The sequence below is a fragment of the Neophocaena asiaeorientalis genome, unplaced genomic scaffold, assembly GCF_003031525.2.
Source record: "Neophocaena asiaeorientalis asiaeorientalis breed wild unplaced genomic scaffold, Neophocaena_asiaeorientalis_V1.1 scaffold55, whole genome shotgun sequence".
Classification (NCBI taxonomy): domain Eukaryota; kingdom Metazoa; phylum Chordata; class Mammalia; order Artiodactyla; family Phocoenidae; genus Neophocaena; species Neophocaena asiaeorientalis.
Window position 1 is genome coordinate 8,203,509 of NW_020175684.1, and position 24,230 is coordinate 8,227,738.

Genomic DNA, 24,230 nt, shown 5'->3' on the forward strand with positions numbered 1-24,230 from the left:
ATGTCTCAATTAATTTTCTCAGTAGAGGAAAAAAGGACTGTCTTTCTGTCATGTAATTTGGTTCTTTTTCAGAACTGGGGCTGGGAGAATAAAAGCAACAGAAACTGGGGAAAAAATAAAGGGAAACAAAATTAAAGGTTTGCTGTAGGAATAACTGAGCTTGACTTAAGGGACTTTGGGAAAGAAACTTGCCAATGAAATTTTAGTTGTAGAAAACTACGTATTGTACAAGCTTTACAGTTGACCTGTGTATCCAGAAACCACAGGGATTTACAGAGGCAAACCCTGCAACTAGGAAAAGAAAACAGAAATGTTTACATTCAATGTGTCGCTCCATCAAAGAACAAGGCAGGACAACAGTTTTGAAAGGACATTTCACATGACACTGCCTGTGTTTAGTTCCTGTGTCTGTTTCATTTTTTTAATCTGTAGAATGAGAATAAGAATAGTATCTAGGGTAAAATGCTCTGAGATTTAAATGAGATAATCCACATGAAATGCCTAGCACAGTGCCAGGCCCATAGTAAATTCTCTGTAAATATTATTAGCTCTGACTATCCTCATAAGCACCTCACCTTCAACTCTGAAATTTTTGAATTATAAAATGGGAAGATATTCATTCATTATTTATTCAGTAAAGATGTATGCTGTGCCTTCAAAAATAAGACCATAAAGAATGCTGAATGAGGAATAAAATATAGAAAAGGAATACATTATTTTTTCTAATGTTATGTGCTGAATTGTGGTGTACCAAAATATAAACTCAACCTCTAAATCAGTTGGCTGTTTCATAAGGATATGTCACAAGGAAGTCTGGATTACTACCAATTCATGACCTCCCTTCATTCATTTATCCCCCCAATAGCCCTTTGTTCATACCTACCACATCTCAGACTAGTGCTAAAAGCTGAGAACACCAGGACTAAATAATACACAGTCTTCGACTTCAAGAAACTAGAGATCTCATGGTGTGGAAAGATATGTCAAGATAAATTACAATTATCTGATGCAACATGTGCTCCATTGGAGGAGTAAACCCAATGCTGGATTTAAATTCAGGAGTTGGATTTGGACAGGCAAGCAAACAAGGAAAGGCATCCTGAAGTGCACACACATGACCCAAGGAAGGAGGTGCGTAAGTAGGTGCCAAGCTGGGAAATGGAGAAGCTTAATGCAGCCAAACTGGGATCATATCAGGAAGGTGCTTCAGTGTCAAGTGAAGAAACTTGGACTTTTGAAAACTAGTAGTAACTGATGGGGCATTTTGAACAGGGAATGAATTTGTAGTAGCAAGGAGAATGAACTAGGATAGGAAGAAAGTTGGAGATACCTATGATATACCTCTGCAAAAGAGACCAACCAGAAGGTGGTTGCAGTATTCCAGGTGGTGGATAACTGGGTTCCAAATCCTGGAGGGAGATAAAACTATCAAAAAAAAAAATCCTCGAAAGTGAGTCAGTAGTACAGCGTTCAGGAGCAAAGCCCCATATATATTTCACTGGAAGAGAGAGTATCGTGTGATTTAGTGCTTATTGTGTTCCAAAGTTGAGGTTACTATATTCTGATATAAAAACGTCAGTGCAAAAGTTTGATATGGATATTTAGAATTTGATTGATTTGTAAACTAGCCTATAACTTAATGGATTTATCTTAGAGACAAGAATGACTTTTTGCTTTTAGTCAGGGTTTTTTGAACTCATATATGAAAGATGCTTTGATATAACATCTATACTTTTTCACTTCATGCTCAGCTTTGCAGGAATGTATCTAAGATGGAAAACCGGGTGATCATATTGCAATGTATTTTCCCCTACATTTTTATGGAAAATGACCCATGATCTATTTGGGCTTACATGATTTTTTACTCATAAATATATATGAGGGTAACGCCTCAAAGCTCCTATTTAATGCATTTATGAAAAATGTTCACATTCTGGGAAGGCTTTCATTCAGGGTAGCTGTCTGGGAACACTTAACGATCTCTGAGGGGAAGCTTTGAACATGCATAGGCGTGTTATGAAATGATGCATTGTCAGACAACTAAAAATCAAAAGTTCAACACAGTGGCATCATCATGTCAGAGGTGTGAACTGGCCCTGCTATATTCAGGCTATAGAACTTGGGAAGATTTTTTTATCTTTGTGAACACCTATTTCCTCATCTGTAAATTGGGGGTGTCATTCCTATTTTGTTAAGTTGTGGTGAAAGAAAAGCACTGAATAGGTAAATAATCAATTACAGGGACATTTCTTTCCCTCTACTCTCTTCTCTACTCAAGTAACATATTACTTAGCAAGGTTAACTCTTGGTAGAATGCAGTTTAGTAGGATACTGCTTTCCAATTATTTAAGGACTATAATAAAGTGCTGATTCCCAACTTGAACTTGCACCTGAATTGGCTTTTTAAATATTTAACTTATATTATTTATATGTCATAAAGACTACTTGACAAAAGGACTCCAAGTCATAATTCAGAGCTCTTGACATTGTCTATAGCTATTGGGATTCACCTGGCCATGGTGACTACTCATATCAAATCAGAGCATGTGATGAGCAACAGTGGGATGCGATGGGCTAGAGAGTTTCCCAGGTGCAAGTGCTCTGGTTGTGGCCACTCTGGCTGATGGGTGAACATGGGTTGCAAGGATTTCAAGCATCTCTATCCACAGTTGATCTGGGAGGAGGTAAAATGAAAAGATTAAGTTACAGATATTTGGAGGAAGAAAAGTTTCAAAGGAGGTGACTACTGAGATGTCACTTAGCCAGGCTCTCAGCATCTGCAAGCTCTGTCTTGAGACAACTGACTCTAGAACCCAGACTGGTGCTTAGGAAAACCTCTCACTGCCTCTAGTAGCAGCACTTGAATGTTTTGTACTGGGCACTACCAGCCTTAAGCACCCTATGCAACTTGGGTACCACTAATCAGATGCTCTGAGCTTGAGGAGTGTAATCGAGATCACAGTGTCCTCATGTTTTTGTAGTTCTCAATGATTAGAAGCCACACTCTGTTCTCTGCAGAGATCGTCTCTCTTCCAGTATCAAATCTGGCCTCATCAACATTCAGCCTCAATTTTCTTCTCCATGGGGCCTTCTCAGAACACTCCTGCCTTCAGAAAGCTACCTATTCTCTTAAGTTCTGTTTTACACCAAATGTGTGCCATTACTGAACTTTCTTGTATTGCTGTAGAATTTTTCCCAAGTGTTGATCTTGTCCCCCTAAGCACATTGTAAGTGCCTTGGAGGTAGCATCATGTTTTATATTGCCAGGGCTTCACACCATTCGAACATGCAACTAACCAAGTACTAAAGAAATAGTTAGTGATTCATTTACTCAACTGGAAATCTGAAACTGCTTATTCTGGACTTGTTGCTATGAATTTTTCAGTCTTGGGTTTTTTGAAGGAAAATACTGTACCTAGTATGCCTTTATCTTCTTTTCATTTTCTGACACGAACTATTAGAGTTTATGTCTCAAGTATTTAGTTCTGTGTGATATTCAATTCACCATTTATTTTAGAAAGAAAGATCTTGGAGAGAGAAAATTGGCTTCTTTACTCCATTTTTCTATCTTATATATTGGAATTTGTCCATGAGATATGGCTAAAGCAGGTAGAAGGGGGAGCAAGGACCTAACATTTGTGTTATTCCCTGGAACTGGGCAGGTTTAGGGTAGAGATTAGCCTGTCAGATGGATGTATGTCAGCATGATAAATGAAAACTAATATCCAAGGTTACAGCTATGACCACTGTTTCCTTAGGCCAAAGTTGAATCCAAGATCAAGTAGAAGATCTCCCTACAGGTAGAGAAGAGAGGCACTATTCAAAATTACACAGAGAGTTATATCTGGAATGTCTCTCTGACTGTAGAAGGATGAGGTCATCTTGCTGGGTGCTGGACTGTAGATTTGGGGGAGGTCTGGAAAGACAAATGATTAGTATCAGTCTTCTTGAGGAAACAGTGGAACTAAACATTATTGGAAAAGTGATTTGGGATGAAGATTAAGCAAGAAGCTTAGGCCTCAACAATGGAACACATAAATGGCCCAGTGGGACCAAGTGTATGTAGCCTGGGAGTGGGGGACATAGTGCATTTCTACATAGTGTCTGGTCATCAGAATGACTTTGGGGAGGGATCTGAGGTTGAGGGCACAATCCTGGGTCATAGCATTCACAGCCAAGCAGCCTATCAAGGAGAGTGACACCTGACACTCAGTGTCAAGATGAGGGCATTGTTTGACTAAAAATATTTCAGGCCTTTTGTCTTGATTGGGGTGGGGTGGTGGGGAAGGTAGCCCTGGGCTTGCAGATAGAATTTTTCAGCAAACATTTGGAAAGACATGACAGGCAGGGGAAAGGAGATAAGATACCCATCCTCTATTCAACCTGAAATGAGAAACAACCCAATCCCAATTGGTTTTCTCATCTAATCAGATGAAATGCGTAGGTGGTAATGGCCAGAAACATGAGCCAGAGCACTAGGTTACACGATGTGTTAGTTGGGGTTTTGTGAGAAGCAGATACAAAGAAGGGATTAAAAAAATGCCTGTGGGAACAGATGAGGAAGCAACTGGGAGAGGCTGGGGGAACTGTCAGATTATGATGTAAGTCCGACCACCAGTGAAGGAGAGAAGAAAGGAAAAAAGGAAAGAAAGTGGGATGGAAGCATTTTAGACTGCAGCCCAGTTCTACAGAGTCCTGGAGCCAAACTCACCATTAGAAGAGTCTCCTGTCTACCAGGAATGGGTGGATGGAGGGCGGCACCAAGGCTGCTGCATAGGTAGCTGATCTGGGGAGAGGGATTATTTGAGTAAAAGTAGTAGATTCAGGGGAAGAAGTGGAGTCAAAGGCAGATCTTGGGAGTTGTAGTTTTGTTCTTCTTCATAGTCCAACCCTGGTGGAGAAAGGGCCTGCAACTAATTAGACAATTTTTCTTTTAAAGAAGATGTTGGGGGTAGGAGTTTATTAATTTATTTACTTTCGCTGTGTTGCGTCTTTGTTTCTGTGCGAGGGCTTTCTCTAGTTGTGGCAAGCGGGGGTCACTCTTCATCGCAGTGCACAGGTCTCTTACTATGGCGGCCTCTCCTGTTGCGGAGCACAGGCTCCAGACGCGCAGGCTCAGTAGTTGTGGCTCACGGGCCCAGTTGCTCCGTGGCATGTGGGATCCTCCCAGACCAGGGCTTGAACCTGTGTCCCCGGCATTAGCAGGCAGATTCTCAACCACTACGCCACCAGGGAAGCCCTAATTAGACAATTTGATGAAGACATGTGATGTTGATGAACATGACTAAAATATACACATAAATGTAATATACTGCAATGAATGATAAGGCAGGTGGCTACAAGCCAGGAAGCACATTCTCTTCAGGAACCAAATCTTCCAGCACCTTGATCTTGGACTTTCCAGCCTCCAGAACTGTGAGAAATAAATATCTGTTGTTTAAACTCCACAGTCTATGGCATTTTCCTATAGGTGCCTAATCAGACAAATATAAGTATTTAATAGAGAAAGCTCAAAGCCAAAATGAATGTGCTTTTTAGTTTTTATAGTGAGATGCTTCTGAGAAATCAACATGCTGGAGGCTGCTGAGTCTTGATATGTTCCTTGTTCTGACTGTTGCTTTTCTCAATGGCTGGCTGGCTCTGAAGCTGGTCTATCAATCATGGTTCTTTGTTGCAAGCAACAGAAGCCTACTGGGTTAGAATAAGCAAGGGAAGAAGATTTGGAGTAGCTCACCAAATCATTGAATAAGTTGGAAAGTTAGTCTCGAGGCCCTGAAATACTCCCTTAAACTCTATTACACTGCTGAGAAACCACTCAAGCTGCCACTGGACACCAGATGCTATGTTAGCACTACAGTTGATGGAGCAGATTTTACTTCTTCATGGAGCCCAGTCCTACAACCACTGCTACTGCTATCACTGCCAGAGAGGAAAGGCAACTTCCCTCTTCTTTCTTTTTGTGTTACTAGCTCCGACTGGCAGAGCCTAACTTATGTGCTTATAGCTAGCTGCAAGGGAGGCTGGAAAAGTACTGAATATAGTCAGCATTTCTAGGGGGAGAAAGTCTGGAGAATTCTTCAAAATGCATGACAAATGTCCACTAGAGTTGGGTGTCATTTTTATCCTTGTTAACATTGCATCCTCAGTGACTAAATGTGTGGCCTTAATAAATATTACTTGAACAAATCAATGTTTGTAGAGAAAGCACATCAATTCTAAACAATCCCAATTAATAATTAAAATAATGGAATGTTTTACCCCAACTTAGGTGTTCTATTCTTATATGATATGAGACTTCTGGGTGGAAATTAAAATGGACAATTTTATGGGACAATTATTAGCCAAAATTTTCATTGAACAGAATCTTTCTTCTTATCACTTGTTCCCAGAGATATTGGGTTTTTCAAATATCTTTGTTACTGGCTGTGGTTGATCCACTTTGCTAATTCTTGTTCATCCTTTCAGCTTCTGGTTCACTTGCTTTCATCCAGTGAGGCTCTATGCCTCATTGGTATCCTGCCCTTGACTGTATTCATGTCCCACTAGACTGTAACCTCTTTGAGGTCAGGAATTGTGTGTCTGGCTTGCTGTTATATGCAGCACCTAATGCAATTCCTGGTGCTTATTATTCATTCAGTGCATGTTTCCTGAACAAATGCATAAAATCATTGTCTATAGGCACTATGCTACATATAACAAATTGAAAAAATGATGAAATACATAGTTATTACAGATGTTCATGTGGTATAGAGCAGATCTAATTGTCCATTACGTGGTTTGGTTTCTGAAAATTTATTTTTTCGATCCTCTCCTGGAGTTTGATTCAAATGTGAATCATATGTGAATATATTCAAACCATCTCAGAGAGCCACAGCATGACAAAGAACATATAATGGTTGTCAATGTGCATTTCCCTTAAAAAAACATTGATTATAAACAATGTTTTCACATTGTTCATTTTATAAGCAATGCAGGAACTCTGCATTTAAATAGGAAAGTTGAGTAACTTCTAAAATCCACACCTAAAGAAGAGTCTTAAGGATGCTTCTTTATTCCTATATGTCACTTGGAGCCTCCAAATCAAGGTTGCCAGGACATTATTAACTTGGCTAGGATTTGTTTGGATGGCTTAGGAGGAGTGTGTAGAAAAGGTAGAAAAATAGCGATTCAAATTAACCACATCATTAAATATTTTCTTCTGTCTGTCCCGTATCTGTGACATCATGACTTTTTCCTCTTTACTCATTTCTTGTGGCAGTAAGCTCTCCTGTTATGGCATCAGCACTGGGGCTAAATTTGAAGTGTATGATATCTGCTATTGGGGTGCATTCACGCTGCCCCCTACACTTTCTTTGGTCTTTTTCCTCATCTTTCTCTTACTATTCCAAATATTTATCCATACACCACTGGCTTATGGATATGAATATCCACATCCGCTGGCTAAGAGAACCCTCACTTTGGCATCTCTCTAATACTTGGCATCCATGGACAGAGCTCTTATGCTGAATGCTTGTTGCTGCTCCCCAGAGTCCCCTATTCTGCAGGGAGCTGCTCTCAGCCAGCTGTCAAATTAGAAAGGAAATAATGAATCATTAGCTGAAAGATAAATATCTGATAAAGTCTAATGGGATGGCCTTTACAGTAGTGCTTACATTTCCTTCCGTGAGTGACTATTTGGAAAAAAAAATGAATGGTCGTATTTAAGGTCTAAGGTGCAGAATAGTAAAAATTTGGGGAACAAATAGAGCTTCCTGATGTCAAGAAGGCCACATCTAAGCTGCTTTACATTTTAGAACCATTCATGAACTTTTATGATGACCCAGTCAAAAAATAAAATAAATAAAAATGAGTGAACATTTCAAAAAATTATTTGATTCTATATTTTTGAGTGACTGGACAACCATGGTCACATTAGTTGTGCATGTGAATACAACTTCAGTTGTTTCTTGGGAATTTCAAATTTAATTAAACCTGAAGGGCTTCCCTGGGGGCACAGTGGTTGAGAATCTGCCTGCCAATGCAGGGGACACGGGTTCGAGTCCTGGTCCATGAAGATCCCACATGCGGCAGAGCAACTAAACCCGTGCACCACAACTACTGAGCCTGTGCTCTAGAGCCTGTGAGCTACAAATACTGAGCCAGTGTGCCACAACTACTGAAGCCCACGTGCCACAACTACTGAAGCCTGCATGCTTAGAGCCCATGCTCTGCAACAAGAGAAGCCACCGGAATGAGAAGCCCGCACACCACAACGAAGAGTAACCCCCGCTCTCCGCAACTAGAGAAAACCCATGCACAGCAACGAAGACCCAACGCAGCCAAAAATAAATAAATAAAATAATTAAACATGAATACAACAAGCCTCAAAAGTCTTTATTTTATTAAAGGACCTTTCTATCATTATAATAAGCAAGTAGTCTCCTAGCAAAAAATGACTAAAAACTCATAATTAAAGAACACAAATCTAATTTCCAAACTTCTAAATTAACATTAAAATATTTCTTCTTCTTTTCTCCTTCATTCCCTGCTGCAAGGAGTTATTTAAAGCTAAACACAAAATATCCATTCTCACAGCTCATATAACTTGCATGAAAATAGGGAATGTATGTCAACTTTTGACTTATAGATTCACCAAGTAAATAATGAACTTTTAATGATTTCAACACTAGCAAGGAAATGTCTTCACCACCATAAATTGGTGTCATTGGAAAAACAATCTATTTTACATCTCAGTATTATTAATATTACTTGCACTAATGTTATACTTTTTCATAAACTGAAGAAAGTGGCTTGTCTTAAGCTTATTATCGGGTGCAAGTAAATTTTTTTTAACACAGAATATTGTTTACTATGTAATGTACATCCAGCATGAAGCCTAGAAAAGAAAATCACTCATTAAAAGTGTCACTTGTTATGGCAGCAATAATCAATAGAGCATTAAATGTTACATTTTATTGCAATGAATGGGGAATAAACATGAAGAGCACAGTGCACGCTTGTAAATGGTATGACTTGTAAATGTCAACAAGAACTTATTTAACAGTAAAAGGCTATAAGAATTTAAAAAGGGAGTTTTAAAATTCTTCCAAGATGGATGAAGTTTACATGAGAAAAGGGCAGCTATATATAGCATGCATACACACAGGTAATGTAAAACATGAATGGATAAAAAAGACCCAAACGCAGTTCTAATTGGAGTGTTCATTATATTTGGTATTCTAGAAAGTGCATGTACTGAAGGCTGCAAGTTTGGCATTATGAATATTTTATTGCATACCTTGTTTTATATTCACAGAAAACAGACTTTCTTTTCTCAACGTAAGCAGTATATATGTATAGGTACAGAGCAAAGAGCAGCTGATAGGTAAATGCAGCTGGGAATACATCATTCAGAAGGATTGCAATCTCTTTCTGGGAAATTGTCTAAAAATTTATCATATGCAACATTCAGCTGCGCAGAGTTTTCATCTCTCTACCCAACTGAGTTAAACTTGGCTTGATTATTCTGGGTGTTGCTCTGTAAACTTGATAATCGATGGAGAAGGTTCTTAGGAGTTTTCCAAACCCCACACATTGTATTTGCAGAGTTTCATGTAGGACTGTCAGGACATTTTGACATGGGAGGAGAAACAGTATTATACGATAATAGGAGCCCCCATAGCTTAAATCAATGGGGAAATGAACAGCATGGGTTTCAAAAAAAAAATTTGAGAGATGGCCAAGCTATCTGCAAAGCAAAATTCTCTTTTAAGGGACTCATTTCAGTTTCTCTCCAAGGATTCACTTCAAATTGAAAACATTAGAGAAACTCCATAGAAAATATAAGTATTGTGTTCTGAATAGGCTATAGCAGTTAAACATGCAATATTATAACTTTTACAATACAAGTTTTAGGTAACATTCTTCAGAAGAAAAATATTGAAATAAAGAGTGGGATAGCTTCTATTTCAAACAAAAAAATTTTATTATAGTATCCAGGTCTCTTTTAGAGGTCAAAAGGAAAGGAAGGAGAAAGTCATAAGCATGACATCTGCTCAGCTGCTAAGTACAATACTCTATAAACTTCCAAATACATCATCAAATTAGCAGTCCAACTTTCTATATGAATGGATACAATAATTTAGTTTTTTTTATATCGTTGGTGAAGACTATCCCTTCCAACATAAATACAGTATAGTTGCTTTCTGTTTCTAGTAATTTCCAAAACAGGCTAGAGTTTTCTGTTTCCCCCCCAACCCCACATTCCATAACTGAAAATGATAACAATAAAATAAAAAGTTTATTTTCACACAATGCCTAACATTGTCAACAATGGCAATTTAAGATAATACATAAAGCAAAGACAAGGTAGATATAAGAAAATATTAGATGATAATAATAATGAAAAGAATGCTATATAGTAGGCATTGTGTTACAATTTTTATACATGTTTTATTAGTTTCCCCTTGCTGCTGTAACACATTACCACAAATAAGTGGCTTAAGCAACACCAACTTATTAACTTACAGTTCTGGAGGTCAGAAGTCTAAAATGGGTCAAAGGACTGTGAACCCGTTGGAGGCTCTAGGGGGAAGTTTCCTTGCCTTTTCCAGCTCCTAGAAGTTGCCCACATTTCTTGGCTCATGGCCCAGCATATGATTCTGACTTCTGCTTTTGCAATCACATCTTCTTCTCTGAATTTGCCCCTCCTGCCTCACCCTTATAAGGAAGGACCCTTGTGATTACATTGGGCTCACCTAGATAATCCAGGATACTTTACTCATCTTAAGATCCTTAACTTAATCACATCTGCAAAGTCCCCTTTTCTACGTAAAGTAATATATTCATAGGTCTTGGCATTATGACATGGACATCTCTGGGGACAATTATTTTTCCTACCACACATGGAGATTATAGAAATGTTATATAATTTCTGGCCCTACTGTATATCTACTAGTTGGTCTCTACCATCTATTGTTTTGAAACTCCTTTTTCAACACTAGGGAAGAGGGGGTAGGCCAATTCAATTACTGGATATGCAGGGAATAGGAATGACATCATTTTTCTAAGCTCTTCAATCCCCATCCATGCAAACCTTTCCTTAACAAATCTAACATACAGCAATGTTGATTCCAAATAGAAAAGGATTTGACTGTAATTCCCTTTCTTGCAAAGGTGCAAAAGAACTATGAAATGGTGGGATTGTTAGGCAACATTTCTGAGAGCAAAAGAAGTTGGAGAATTGATCCACATGCAAGAAAATAAAACTATGATTACTCAGGGAGAATGTACTCCAATTTAAGGAACAATGGGATTATAATTATTGTATTATCTCCAAGAAGAAAGACCATCCAGTGGAATTACAGGGGGATCAGAGCCAGATGGTCTCTTTTGCCATCCTGCCGACCATCTTACTTTGGTGGGACTGTGCTTTCATTTAATTTTGAGAGAGTCATGGTGTTATGGTGTTTACTCCTCTTTTGGGGGGAAGAAACAAAGTAGAAATTTACTTAGGGGGAGACTTTTTTTGGGGTCTCATTTTCTCTTACCCTGTATATATTGATATTTCACAGCAATGAAATTCTAAATACTCATGTATTAGAAGTATTATATACTTCATCACCTTCTGGACTGACCCACTGTTGCTCCTACTTCCACCAGATGATCCAGCCTCGTGTTATCAAACACAGATCTGGTTGCTCACTGCTCAAAAATCAATACCTGAGAGAGAGAAGGGTGAAGGTTGATAGAAAGGAAAGTTGCTTTTAAACAGGTGTTGGCAATCTGAAGAGATGGTGGACTCAGTGTCTGCAAAAAACCAAGTCCAAAGGTTCTGCTCAGCCATGAAAATATTTAAAGGGAAAAGGAGAAGTAATCTCAGGTAATCATTGAGATAGGGCATCAGACTGTTCGCCATCTCCCACCATGTGCAGGCTTGTCCACTTCTTGTGATCTTTCTTTAGATGCTATCTTGTTCATGCAGTTTATTCACAGAGTTTATTCGTGCCGTTTTTTCATGAGATTATGGAAGGGGAAGCTAGGGAAGAGATCTGGTCATCTGTTAATTACTTATTCTTCATTTCTACTTCTTTGATCTATGGAAGGAACCAACAGGTTAGGCAAGGTATTGTGTGATCAAAAAATTTGAAAGGTGTGCTAAGGCCAGAGATGAGTAGAGCATGGGGCGCCTGATTTAAACGTTAGTTACAATGTAGTTTTGCTAAATTGACCAAAAAAAATGGGGTTTCCTGCTGAGGGCAGTTTCTTGTGATGAGCTGCTTATACTAGGATTCTGATAACATCATGGGGTCCCGCTGCCTTCTGTTACTGAATGCACGTTTGTGTGCCCATCACATGGTGAGGCCAAGCAAACCAAAACATTGGAGTTTGGAGCAGAGAAAGGTTTATTGCAGGGCCAAGCAAGGAGAACGGGTGGCTTGTGCTCAAGAAAACCCCAAACTCTCTGATGGTTTTTGGGAAAAGTTTTTATAGGCAAAATTTTGGGTGAGAGCTGTAAGGTGTGTGACTTTCTTCCGATTGGCTGGTGGTGAGGTAACAGGGCAGTGCTCCAGGAAACTCATGCTCAGCTTGAAGTTGCTACCATCCTGGGTAGTGGTGTTAGTTCTGCAAAATAACTCAAAGATATTGTTATGTATATTCCTTGAGGTGGAACCAGAACCCTGACCCATAGCTGTACTATTGTTTCTTGACTGCTTCTCCTTTGTGTCTGCATTCCCTCCCTTCCCTGATTAGCAATGGTTTGAATCTTCCCTCTGGAACTCAGGGAAGGTCAAGAAGGCTGTAATGAAGCCTATTTCCTATAAACAAGAAATGGGGGACACAGAAAAGATTTGTACCTAGGAGGGCCCAACAAGGTCCTGCTCCATTTTACCTCCAACCTTGAGGTGGTAGTGGCTTCTTGATGTTGGTAATCCATGGCATGTCTCACCACCAACTCCTATTTAGTTTTTTATCAATTCCATTATAAGGATAACCAATTCCTTGCTTTAAATTTCCTCATTTTATAATATTGATACTTTGAGTGGATTCTGCTTTTCTGGTTAGTATATTTTCCCCGTGGACTATTGCCATGGAGCCTTCCAACTTGTATTTTTTTCTTAAATCCCCAATCCATTCTTTTTACTGTAAGTTCAGTCATGTCACTGGCCTCTGTAAACCCTGTATTAGCTTTTCACTGCCTTTGGAATGCAAGATGAACTGCTTAGCAAGTGTTGCAGGCCTGACCTACAAACTTTTCAATCTCAGCTTGTACCAGTCCCCTCCCACTCCTCCGTCAAATATTCCATAGCCCTGCTGGTTCTTTTTCTTTTACTGGAAATGACAAGACTTTAACTTCAGAGCCTTGGTACATGCTGTTTCCTCTGCTTGAAGTATTGTTCCTTGCCTTAGTCCTGGCTGAGGGGGTTTCAGCCTTTGGTTTATTTAAGACTAAAGTTTGGACATCTTAGTCCAGAGACATTTCTTAATCCTAATGGATAAAAATAAATTGCATGGAGATTTTATCATCCTTTAACCCAGTCCCTTATTGTTAGGACATTTGCGCTAGTTTTAATGATTAAAGAAAAAAGGTGCAATGATCAAGTTTCAGACTAAATCCCTTCCTCACAGATCTTCTCTGATCACCAAGGCACATCCTCAGGTTACTGGCTTTAGTGAAGCTGTTTTTTTTTTCTTCTTCTTCTTCTTCTTCCTTGGATGTTATCACAATTTGTATTTATTTAGTCACTTATGAGTTCATTGGTTCAGTGTCTTTCTCCACTTTCTTCCACAGGCTGGAAGCCCCATGAATCTGGACACGTGCTGGCTCTGCCCATTATTTCCTCAGTACACCAAATGGTATCTGACACAGACAAAATATTCCATAGGTATTTTTTGTGAAACAAAATTCACATTTTATGGCAAAACAATAAAAATTTAAACACAAAAAGATTTGTCTACCCTTTGGTCTCCTCTCTCCCCCACTGTGCATTGTGCATCCACTAAACTGAAACACAAGGGAAGGGGGCAGGGTACAACCTTTAAAAGAATGACAGAGCCATAGGACATGACAAAAACTGGTTAGAACCAAGTAGGTCTAAGTTGGCAGACAAGTTGACTTCCAGTAGACCTTGAGCCTCAATATATGTTCATTGTAATACATTAGCATCTAAATGACACACCCACCAGCACCATGACAGTTCTGAGTCCAACCATAATAGGTCAAAAAGTGGATGGTGGTCAAATTCCTGCCCCTTCCTTAAAATAATTGGAATAATCCTCCCACTCATTAGCCTATGAAATTTCCCAGCCCATAAAAACTAACCATGCCATATTTCCAGGTCTCTCACCTTCTGAGATGGTGCACACTCTGTCTGTGGGAGTGTGCTTCTCTTTAAATAAATCTAGTTCCTAACTATCAATCTGTCTCTCACTGAATTCTTTCTGCCATGAGACATCAAGAACCTGAGCATCATTAAGTCCTGAGACTAGATGTGTGAGCTCAATTAAAAGACGGTGGGTTCAAGTCTCAATCTGAGGTCCACGGTTTCAAAACCTCCCCATCGGCAGAAATACCTACCCAACCACAAAGAACAACACTCTCCCAGCACCAACAAGACAACTCCTTAAAGACAACATTCCTTCTTGATCTTGTAAGGAGCCACTATTACCCATGACCTACTACTTGCTAGACTGTATAAATTGGCAATAATATGTCATTTAATGTACAGTCCTCTGTCTCAAAAACTTATATAAATATGCCTTGACTTCTAACAGGTGGAACAGTTCTAGGAGCTTTCTGAGAGGCTGTTCCTGGGTTACAATCCTCAACTTGGCTCAAATAAAATTTTCTATTTCTTTTTTAGAGTGACTGATTACTTTTTCCTCAACATGTGAGCATGTGTTAAAGTTTATTTTTCAACTAAATTAATAATTAGTTTGGATGTGAAGTTGAATAAACTCAAGAATAGCTCATGATTTTGCACATATTGGCTGGCATTTTTCTTACAGACCTGAGACAGGGTTTGATTTGTCTTCGGATTTCCTGAGCTGTGTGCTCTGCTTTTGCCTTGGTGCTTCTCTGAACGGTTGCATTTGCTACTTGTAGAAAGCAAAACAAAACCAGACAAAAGGTGGAACTAACTCTCTTTGAATAGAAAAATATTTTCTGGATTGAAAAAAAGACTCTTTTCAATAATCCCCAGGAAAGCATATTTTCCTTACCCATTTCTGAAACCTAGCAGGACCCTGTGGGGCTCCTGGGCATGAAAGCCTTTCTGTGTCCCCTGTTTCTTATTTTTAGGGAATAAGCTTCAGCCTCCATGAACTTCCCTGAGTTCCAAAGGGCAGGTTCAAACAGTTACTAATCAGAGAAGGGAGGAGATGTGGATACAAGGGAGGAGTAGTAAAGGAACAATAGTGCAGCCTTGGGACAAGATCCTGGTTCCACCTCAAGGGATACACATAACAAGATCTTTGAGCTCTTCTGCAGAACTAAAATCCCCAACAACTGAAAGACATTAACTACTTGATGAAGCATTCTTCACTCCAGAGAGAAGGTCTCAGTTTGATAACCTCAAGAAGCTCATCAGAACACCTGAGGCCAGATTAAATGAATACAGGCCCTGCACACACACTGATCCTTATCAGCAACCTCGCTCTTGAACCATTGCTATAAAACTCATCACCAAATCTCCCTTGGGTTGGGACACACAGTTTTGAGGGCATGGGCCAACTGTGTCCCCCTTTGCTGGGCAAAGCAATAAAGCTATTCTTTTCTACTTCACCCAAAACTCTGTCTCTGAGATTCGATCTGGCACTGGTGCACAGAGCTGAGTTTTTGGTATCATTCTTCCTCTTCTCAATAGTCTCTCTTAAAAATAGTTGACAATTGTGGCTGAAAATGAGTGCAGCAGACCAGACACCACTGATGCAGAGCAAAGGGGGGTGTGGGTGTGCAAGGGAGAGGCTTGTGTGCAGCTATGGCTCGGATGAAGAAACCATCAGTAGACTCTACATCAAAGGAAAGGTGCTATGATTCAGTCAAGAAATTCCATTTCAAATTAGATACATGAAATAATACCTTTAGGAATCAGGTATGGTTTTATTTCTTGAAGATTTCCTTCCTTAAGCAGGAAAGACCAAATATACCATCATCTATAATTATCTACCTTTCTTTCTGTTTGAACAGTGCCTGGTTGCCTAGGAACTGGGTGACAGGTATGCCATAAATACATCTTCAAATCATCTTTTTTTTTTTTTTTCTGTATCAATTTTTTTCCCACATTGCTTCTATTGTTATGAAGGTTCATTAAAATACATGCCCTATTGTGCATTTGTTTGCTTGGAATATGTAGAAACTCTGTATGACCAATTAAGTATGAGTAAAATATTCTAGTTTTCCATTTGTTTTTTAGTTATTATTTGACATAAGTTGGTTTCTGTGGAAAGCAGCTATTTATGTATCGAGAAAAAATACCCAGTTAAAAGGTGATTTATCTTGCATTCTATCAGCCAGAGCTTTTCTAACTGATAATTTCTCCCACACACAGTGCAATGAAAACTAATGTTTATAATAATTATATTGAACAAATAATAACCCTGAAACATCACAAAATTAACCAATTAATCCAATCCCCTAATTTAATGTACCAGGGAATGGAGCCTCCAAGAAATTATCTGCCCCCAACCCATGGTAAGTGATGGGTCTGGGACCAGAGTTTGAGTGTTCTGATACCCTTGCAAGGTAGTCAGTATCTCATTCTTTGCCTTGAATTTTCTTCCCTCCACAAATGTTGTCTCTTCTCAATTATTCTCAATTGTCAATCCCTCAATTAGAACTAAAAGTTACCTCTATGATATTTGAATGTCAAAAGCATTTTCATATCCACATCTTTTAATAGTCACAGAGATTGCTCATTTAATAAACTCTGATGACTAACCCTTTTCATACCTTCTATATAATCAGAATCATCTATATTGAATATTACTTTTATTAAACCTTTTATTATTTTATACCTACATGCAAACACAATATATAGAAGCATACATAAGTTAGGTAGGGAATAATCATGTAAACACTAATGCATTCACCATATAATGTAAGAACTAGCATCTACGCCCTTTCGTTGAAGCTACCTGTGTGTTCCTTTGTGTACCTCTTCCTTCTTAGTGTTAAGCCTCTTTGTCATTCTTGAGTCTTTAAAAATTCCTAATCTGTATAGAGTATTTAATAACTCTGTCCAGTGCATTTAAACTGGAAAATTTCCTTTATTATCCTGTATTCATGGATTAATTTATTCATTGGAACTACCATTCATTCAGCCTTTAATGAATACTGATGGTCCTGTGCCAGGGGATAAGAAGTGATATTATACTACATTAAGTAATGTGATTTTATGCATTCTAGAATAGATGATATATATAATCAATTTCTTTATTTTTCTCAAGACATTTTAACTACTAACAAGGCCATAATGTGCAATAGGACATTATATATTTCTTTTGCCTTTAAGTAATAATAATATCCATCAATGATTGAACATTTACTACATGCTAGACATTCCATGATTGCCATGTCTTTTAGTTCTTATGTCAAACTTATGAGGTTGTGTATTATTTGGGATATGTGAGTTGCTGTACAAAGCACCCCCAAATCTCAGTGCTTATTTCCCTATCTTCAAGCAGTGATTCTGAAACCTAGTGATTCCAGGCTTCTTCAAGCTAGTATCTCTACCATTTCTACCCTAAGCCTCCACTTCCTCCACTGGGTTATTTGCATGCAGCTGACTAACCAGTGAAGAAAAAATGTGGACAGCTCCTGGGATATTTCAGGAGCCAAAACTCAATATTGGCATACACCTTTTCTGCTCACATACCATTGGCCAGAATTAGCAATAGCATCAGTTTGATTCAAGGGGAGCTGGGAAGTAGAGTCTACTTGTACGTCCACAGGAAATGAAAGTGTTTGGAAAACTCATGGTATTCTCTCTGCCACACTTAAGCACTGTTATTATTCCCAGTGTACAGTTGAGAAAGATAAAATGACTTGCTCATGGTAGGCAAATTGTTGAGCTAACTCAGAGGCCACTCTAATTGTCTAACTCAGAGGCCACTCCCTTACTCACAATGTAATACTGCCTCCTAGCTAGAGCTTGGACAAATCCACGTTCATTACACGAGCACCCTTCACTGTTGTAATACAGTCCAACCAATAGGGAAAACACGAATGGATTTCTTTTAGAAATCGAATGATTGCTTGCATATTGTTCTAAAAATAAAGCAGCATATCTACCTCTTGCCTTTTTTATATTCTGTGTAATTGACTTCCAAGCAAATAATTGGAGTGTTCATAAATCAGATGGAAACAAATTATTTGTTTTAAATACATGAGTTAAATTAATTATTATTAAGTTAAAATAATTATAACTAATTATTGTGCAATTTGAGCTTTTTCTGATTTTACTTTGTGGAATTTAGAGTCAGAGGTAAATATAACCTCCCTTAGTGATGACTAAATTAAAAGAAATTATGGCTGTCTCGTCTTCATGGATAATTAGGCCATCTATATGAGGTGCTTCCAACTTTGAATTAATTAATTTAATGTTTTCTTTGTAAACTCTGTTAATGTTTTGCAATGACTTAGGGCTAAATAAAATGATAGAGCAAAAAAATCTAATTTGTCATTTTCATGATATTGCCTGATATTTCATTTCAATTTTGGTGCAAAGCTGATTTCTTACACTTAGTTGAATACATTTCAAAAGTAATCCCTCAGAGACCTTCAAGATGGCAGAGGAGTAAGACGTGGAGATCACCTTCCTTCCTACAAATACATCAGAAATACACCTACATGTGGAACAGCTCCTACAGAACACCTACTGAATGCTGGCAGATGACCTCAGACTTCCCAAAAGGCAAGAAACTCCCCATGTACCTGGATAGGGCAAAAGAAAAAAGAAAAAACAGAGACAAAAAATTGGGGCAGGACCTGCACCTTGGGGAGGGAGCTGTGAAGGAGGAAAAGTTTCCACACACTAGGAAGGCCATTTACTGGTGGAGATGAGTAGGGGATGAGTAGGGAGGAAGTTTCGGAGCCACGGAGGAGAGAGCAGCAATAGGGGTGCAGAGGGCAAAGCAGAGAGATTCCGAAACAGGGAATCATTGCTAACCAGCACTCACAAGCCCGAGAGGCTTGCTGCTCCCCCGTCGGGGTGGGCAGGAGTTGGGAGCTGAGGCTCGGGCTTCGGTTGGATCCCAGGGAGAGGACTGGGGTTGGCTGCGTGAATATAGCCTGAAGGGGGCTAGTGCACCACAGCTAGCTGGGAGGGAGTCCAGGAAAAAGTCTGGACCTGCCTAAGAGACAAGAGACCATTGTTTCAGGGTGAGCTAGGAGAGGGGATTCAGAGCACCGCCTAAATGAGCTCCCGCGATGGGCACGAGCCGTGGCTATCAGCGCGGACCCCAGTGACGGGCATGAGACACTAAGGCTGCTGCTGCAGCTACCAGGAAGACTGTGTGAAAGCACAGATCACTATCCACACCTCCCCTCCCGGGAGCCTGTGCAGCCTGCCACTGCCAGGGTCCCATGATCCAGGGACAACTTCCCCAGGGGAATGCATGGTGCACCTCAGGCTGCTGCAATGTCATGCTGGCCTCTGCTGCCACAGGCTCGCCCTGCATCCATACTCCTCCCTCCCCCTGGCCTGAGTGAGCCAGAGACCCCGAATCAGCTGCTCCTTTAACCCCATCCTGTCTGAGCGGGAACAGATGGCCTCAGGTGACCTGCACGCAGAGGCGGGGTCAAATCCAAAGCTAAACACCAGGAGCTGTGTGAACAAAGAAGAGAAAAGGAAATCTCTCCCAGCAGCCTCAGGAGAAGTGGATTAAATCTCCACAATCAACTTGATGTACCCTGCATCTCTGGAATACCTAAATAGACAACGAATCATCCCAAAATTGAGGCGGTGGACTTTGGGAGCAAATGTAGACTTGGGGTTTGCTTTCTGCATCTAATTTGTTTCTGGTTTTATGTTTACTTTCTTTAGTTTAATATTCAGAGTTTATTATCACTGGTAGGTTTATTTATTCATTTGGTCGCTCTCTTCCTTTTTGTTAATATACATATAGATATATATATATTTTTCCTTTTTCTCTTTTTGTGAGTGTGTATGTGTATGCTTTTCTGTGTGATTTTGTCTGTATATCTTTGCATTTACAATGTGTCCTAGGGTTCTATCTGTCCAATTTTTTTGGTGTAGTTTTTAGCATGTGTTATCATTGGTGGATTTGCTTTTTGGTATGGTTGCTCTCTTCTTGCTTTCTATTACTTTTTAATTTTTAATAATTTTTAAAAATTTTAATAAATTTATATAATTTTATTTTTCTTTCTTTCCTATATTTTTTTCTCAATTTTCTTCTGAGCTGTGTGGCTGAAAGGGTCTTGGTGCTCTGGCCAGGTGTCAGGCCTGGGCCTCTGAGGTGGGAGAGCTGAGTTCAGGACATTGATCCACCAGAGACCTCCGAGCTCCATGTAATATCAAACAGCAAAAGCCCTCCCAGAGATCTCCATCTAAATGCTAAGACACAGCTCCACTCAATGACCAGCAAGCTACAGTGTTGGACACCCTACACCAAACAACTACCAAGACAGGAACACAACCCCACCCATTAGCAGAGAGGCTGCCTAAAATCATAATAAGGTCACATACACCCCAAAACACACCATGGGAAGCAGTCCTGCTCACCAGAAAGACAAGATCCAGTCTTATCCACAAGAACACAGGCAACAGTCCCCTACACCAGGAAGCTTACACAACCCACTGAACCAAACTTAGCCACTGGGGACAGACATCAAAATACAACAGGATGAGCTACCCTGATGGCGCAGAGGTTGAGAGTCTGCCTGCCGATGCAGGGGACGCAGGTTCGTGCCCCAGTCCAGGAAGATCCCACATGTCGTGGAGCGGCTGGGCCTGTGAGTCATGGCCGCTGAGCCTGCACATCTGGAGCCTGTGCTCCACAGCAGGAGGGGCCACAACAGTGAGAGGCCCGCATACCAAAAAAAAAAAAAAAACAAAAACAAACAAACAAACAAGAAAAACAGGCTCCTTATCTTCTCCCATCCTGCTCCTCCAGCAGGAAATAGGCTGTCTACCTGAAAAAGACTTCAGAGTAATGATAGTAAAAATGATCCAAAATCGTGGAAATAGATTGGAGGAAATACAAGAAACGTTTAAGAAGGACCTAGAAGAACTAAAGAGCAAACAAACAGTGATGAACAATACAATAAATGAAATTAAAAATTCTCTAGAAGGAATAAATAGAATAACTGAGGCAGAAGAACGGATAAGTGACCTGGAAGATAAAATAGTGGAAATAACTACTGCAGAGCAAAATAAAGAAAAAAGAACGAAAAGAATTGAGGACAGTCACAGAGACTTCTGGGACAACATTAAACACACCAACATTCGAATTATAAGGGTCCCAAAGAGGAAGAGAAAAAAAAAGGCACTGAGAAAATATTTGAAGAGATTATAGTTGAAAACTTCCCTAATATGGGAAAGGAAAGAGTCAATCAAGTCCAGGAGTGCACAGGGTCCCATACAGGATAAATCCAAGGAGAAACACCCCAAGACATATTAATCAAACTATCAAAAATTAAATACAAAGAAAAATATTAAAAGCAGCAAGGGAAAAGCAACAAATAACACACAAGGGAATCCCCATAAGGTTAACAGCTGATCTTTCAACACACACTCTGTAAGCCAGAATGGAGAGGCAGGACATATTTAAAGTGATGAAAGGGAAAAACCTACAACCAAGATTACTCAACTTAGTAAGCAGCTCATTCGGATTCGATGGAGAAATTAAAATCTTTACAGACAAGCAAAAGCTAAGAGAATTCAGCACCACAAAACCAGTTTTACAACAAATGATAAAGGAACTTCTCTAGGCTGGAAACACAAGAGAAGGAAAAGACCTACAATAACAAGCCCAAAACAATTAAGAAAATGGTAATAGGAACATACATATCGATAATTACCTTAAATGTAAATGGATTAAATGCTCCAACCAAAAGACATAGACTGGCTGAATGGATACAAAAATAAGACTCATATATGTACTGTCTACAAGAGACCCACTTCATACCTAAGGACACATACAGACTGAAAGTGAGGAGATGGAAAAAGATATTCCATGCAAATGGAAATAAAAAGAAAGCTGGAGTAGCAATTCTCATATCAGACAAAATAGACTGCAAAATAAAGACTATTAGAAAAGACAAAGAAGGACACTACATAATGATCAAGGGATCGATCCAAGAGGAAGATATAACAATTGTAAATATTTATGCACCCAACATAGGAGCACCTCAATACATAAGGCAAATGCTAACAGCCATAAAAGGGGAAATGGACAGTAGCACAAACATAGTAGGCTATTTTAACACCCCACTTTCACCAATGGATGGCTGCAAAATGAAAATAAATAAGGAATCATAAGCTTTAAATGATACATTAAAGAGATGGACATAATTGATATTTACCAGGCATTCCATCCAAAAACAACAGAATACACATTTTTCTCAAGTGTTCATGAAATATTCTCCAGGATAGATCATATCTTCGGTCACAAATCAAGCCTTGTTAAATCTAAGAAAATTGAAATCGTATCATATATCCTTTCGGACCACAACACTATGATACTAGATATCAATTACAGGAAAAAATTCTGTAAAAAATACAAACACATGGAGGCTAAACAATACATTGCTAAGTAACTAAGAGGTAAATGAAAAAATCAAAGATGAAATAAAAAAATACCTAGAAACAAATGACAATGAAAATATGATGACCCAAAACTTATGGGATGCAGCAAAAGCTGTTCTAAGAAGGAAGTTTATAGCAATAAAATCCTACTGCAAGAAAGAAGAAACATCTCAAACAACCTAACCTTACACCTAAAGCAATTAGAGAAGGAAGATCAAAAAAAGCCCAAAGTTGGCTTCCCTGGTGGTGCAGTGGTTGAGTGTCTGCCTGCCGATGCAGGGGACAAGGGTTCGTGTCCTGGTCCAGGAAGATCCCACATGCCATGGAGTGGCTGGGCCCGGGAGTCATGGCTGCTGAGCCTGCACGTCCATGTCTGGAGCTTGTGCTCTGCAACGGGAGAGGCCACAACAGTGAGAGGCCCGCATACCGCAAACAAACAAACAAACAAACAAAAACCCCAAAGTTAGTAGAAGAAATCATAAAGATCAGATCAGAAATAAATGAATAAGAAATGAAGGAAACGATAGCAAAGATCAATAAAACTAAAAGCTGGTTCTTTGAGAAGATAAACAAAATTCATAAACCATTAGCCAGACTTATCAAGAAAAAAAGGGCGAAGGCTCAAATCAGTAGAATTAGAAATGAAAAAGGAAGTAACAACTGACACTGCAGAAATACAAAGGATCTTGAGTGATTACTACAAGCAACTATATGCCAATAAAATGGACAACCTGGAAGAAACGGACAAATTCCTAGAAAATCACAACCTTCCAAGACTGAACCAGGAAGAAATAGAAAATATAAACAGACCAATCACAAGCACTGAAATTGAGACTGTGATTAAAAGTCTTCCAACAAACAGAAGCCCAGGACCAGATGGCTTCACAGGCGAATCCTATCAAACAATTAGAGAAGAGATAACACCTACCCTTCTCAAACTCTTCCAAAATATAGCAGAGGGAGGAACGCTCCCAAACTCATTCTACAAGACATCATCACCCTGATACCAAAATCAGACAAAGATTTCACAAAGAAAGAAAACTATAGGGTAATATCACTGATGAATATAGATGCAAAAATCCTCAACAAAATACTAGCAAACAGAATCCAACAGCACATGAAATGGATCATACACCATGATCAAGTGGAGTTTATCCCAGGAATGCAAGCATTCTTCAATATATACAAATCAATCAATGTGATAAACCATATTAAAAATTGAAGGAGAAAAACCATATGATCATCTCAAAAGATGCAGAAAAAGCTTTCTACAAAATTCATCACCCATTTATGATAAAAACTCTCCAGAAAGTAGGCATAGAGGGAAGTTACCTCAGCATAATAAAGGCCATATATGACAAACCCACAGCCAACATCGTTCTCAATGGTGTAAAACTGAAACCATTTCCTCTAAGATCAGCAACAAGACTAGGATGTTCACTCTCACCATTCTTATTCAACATAGTTTTGGAAGTTTTAGCC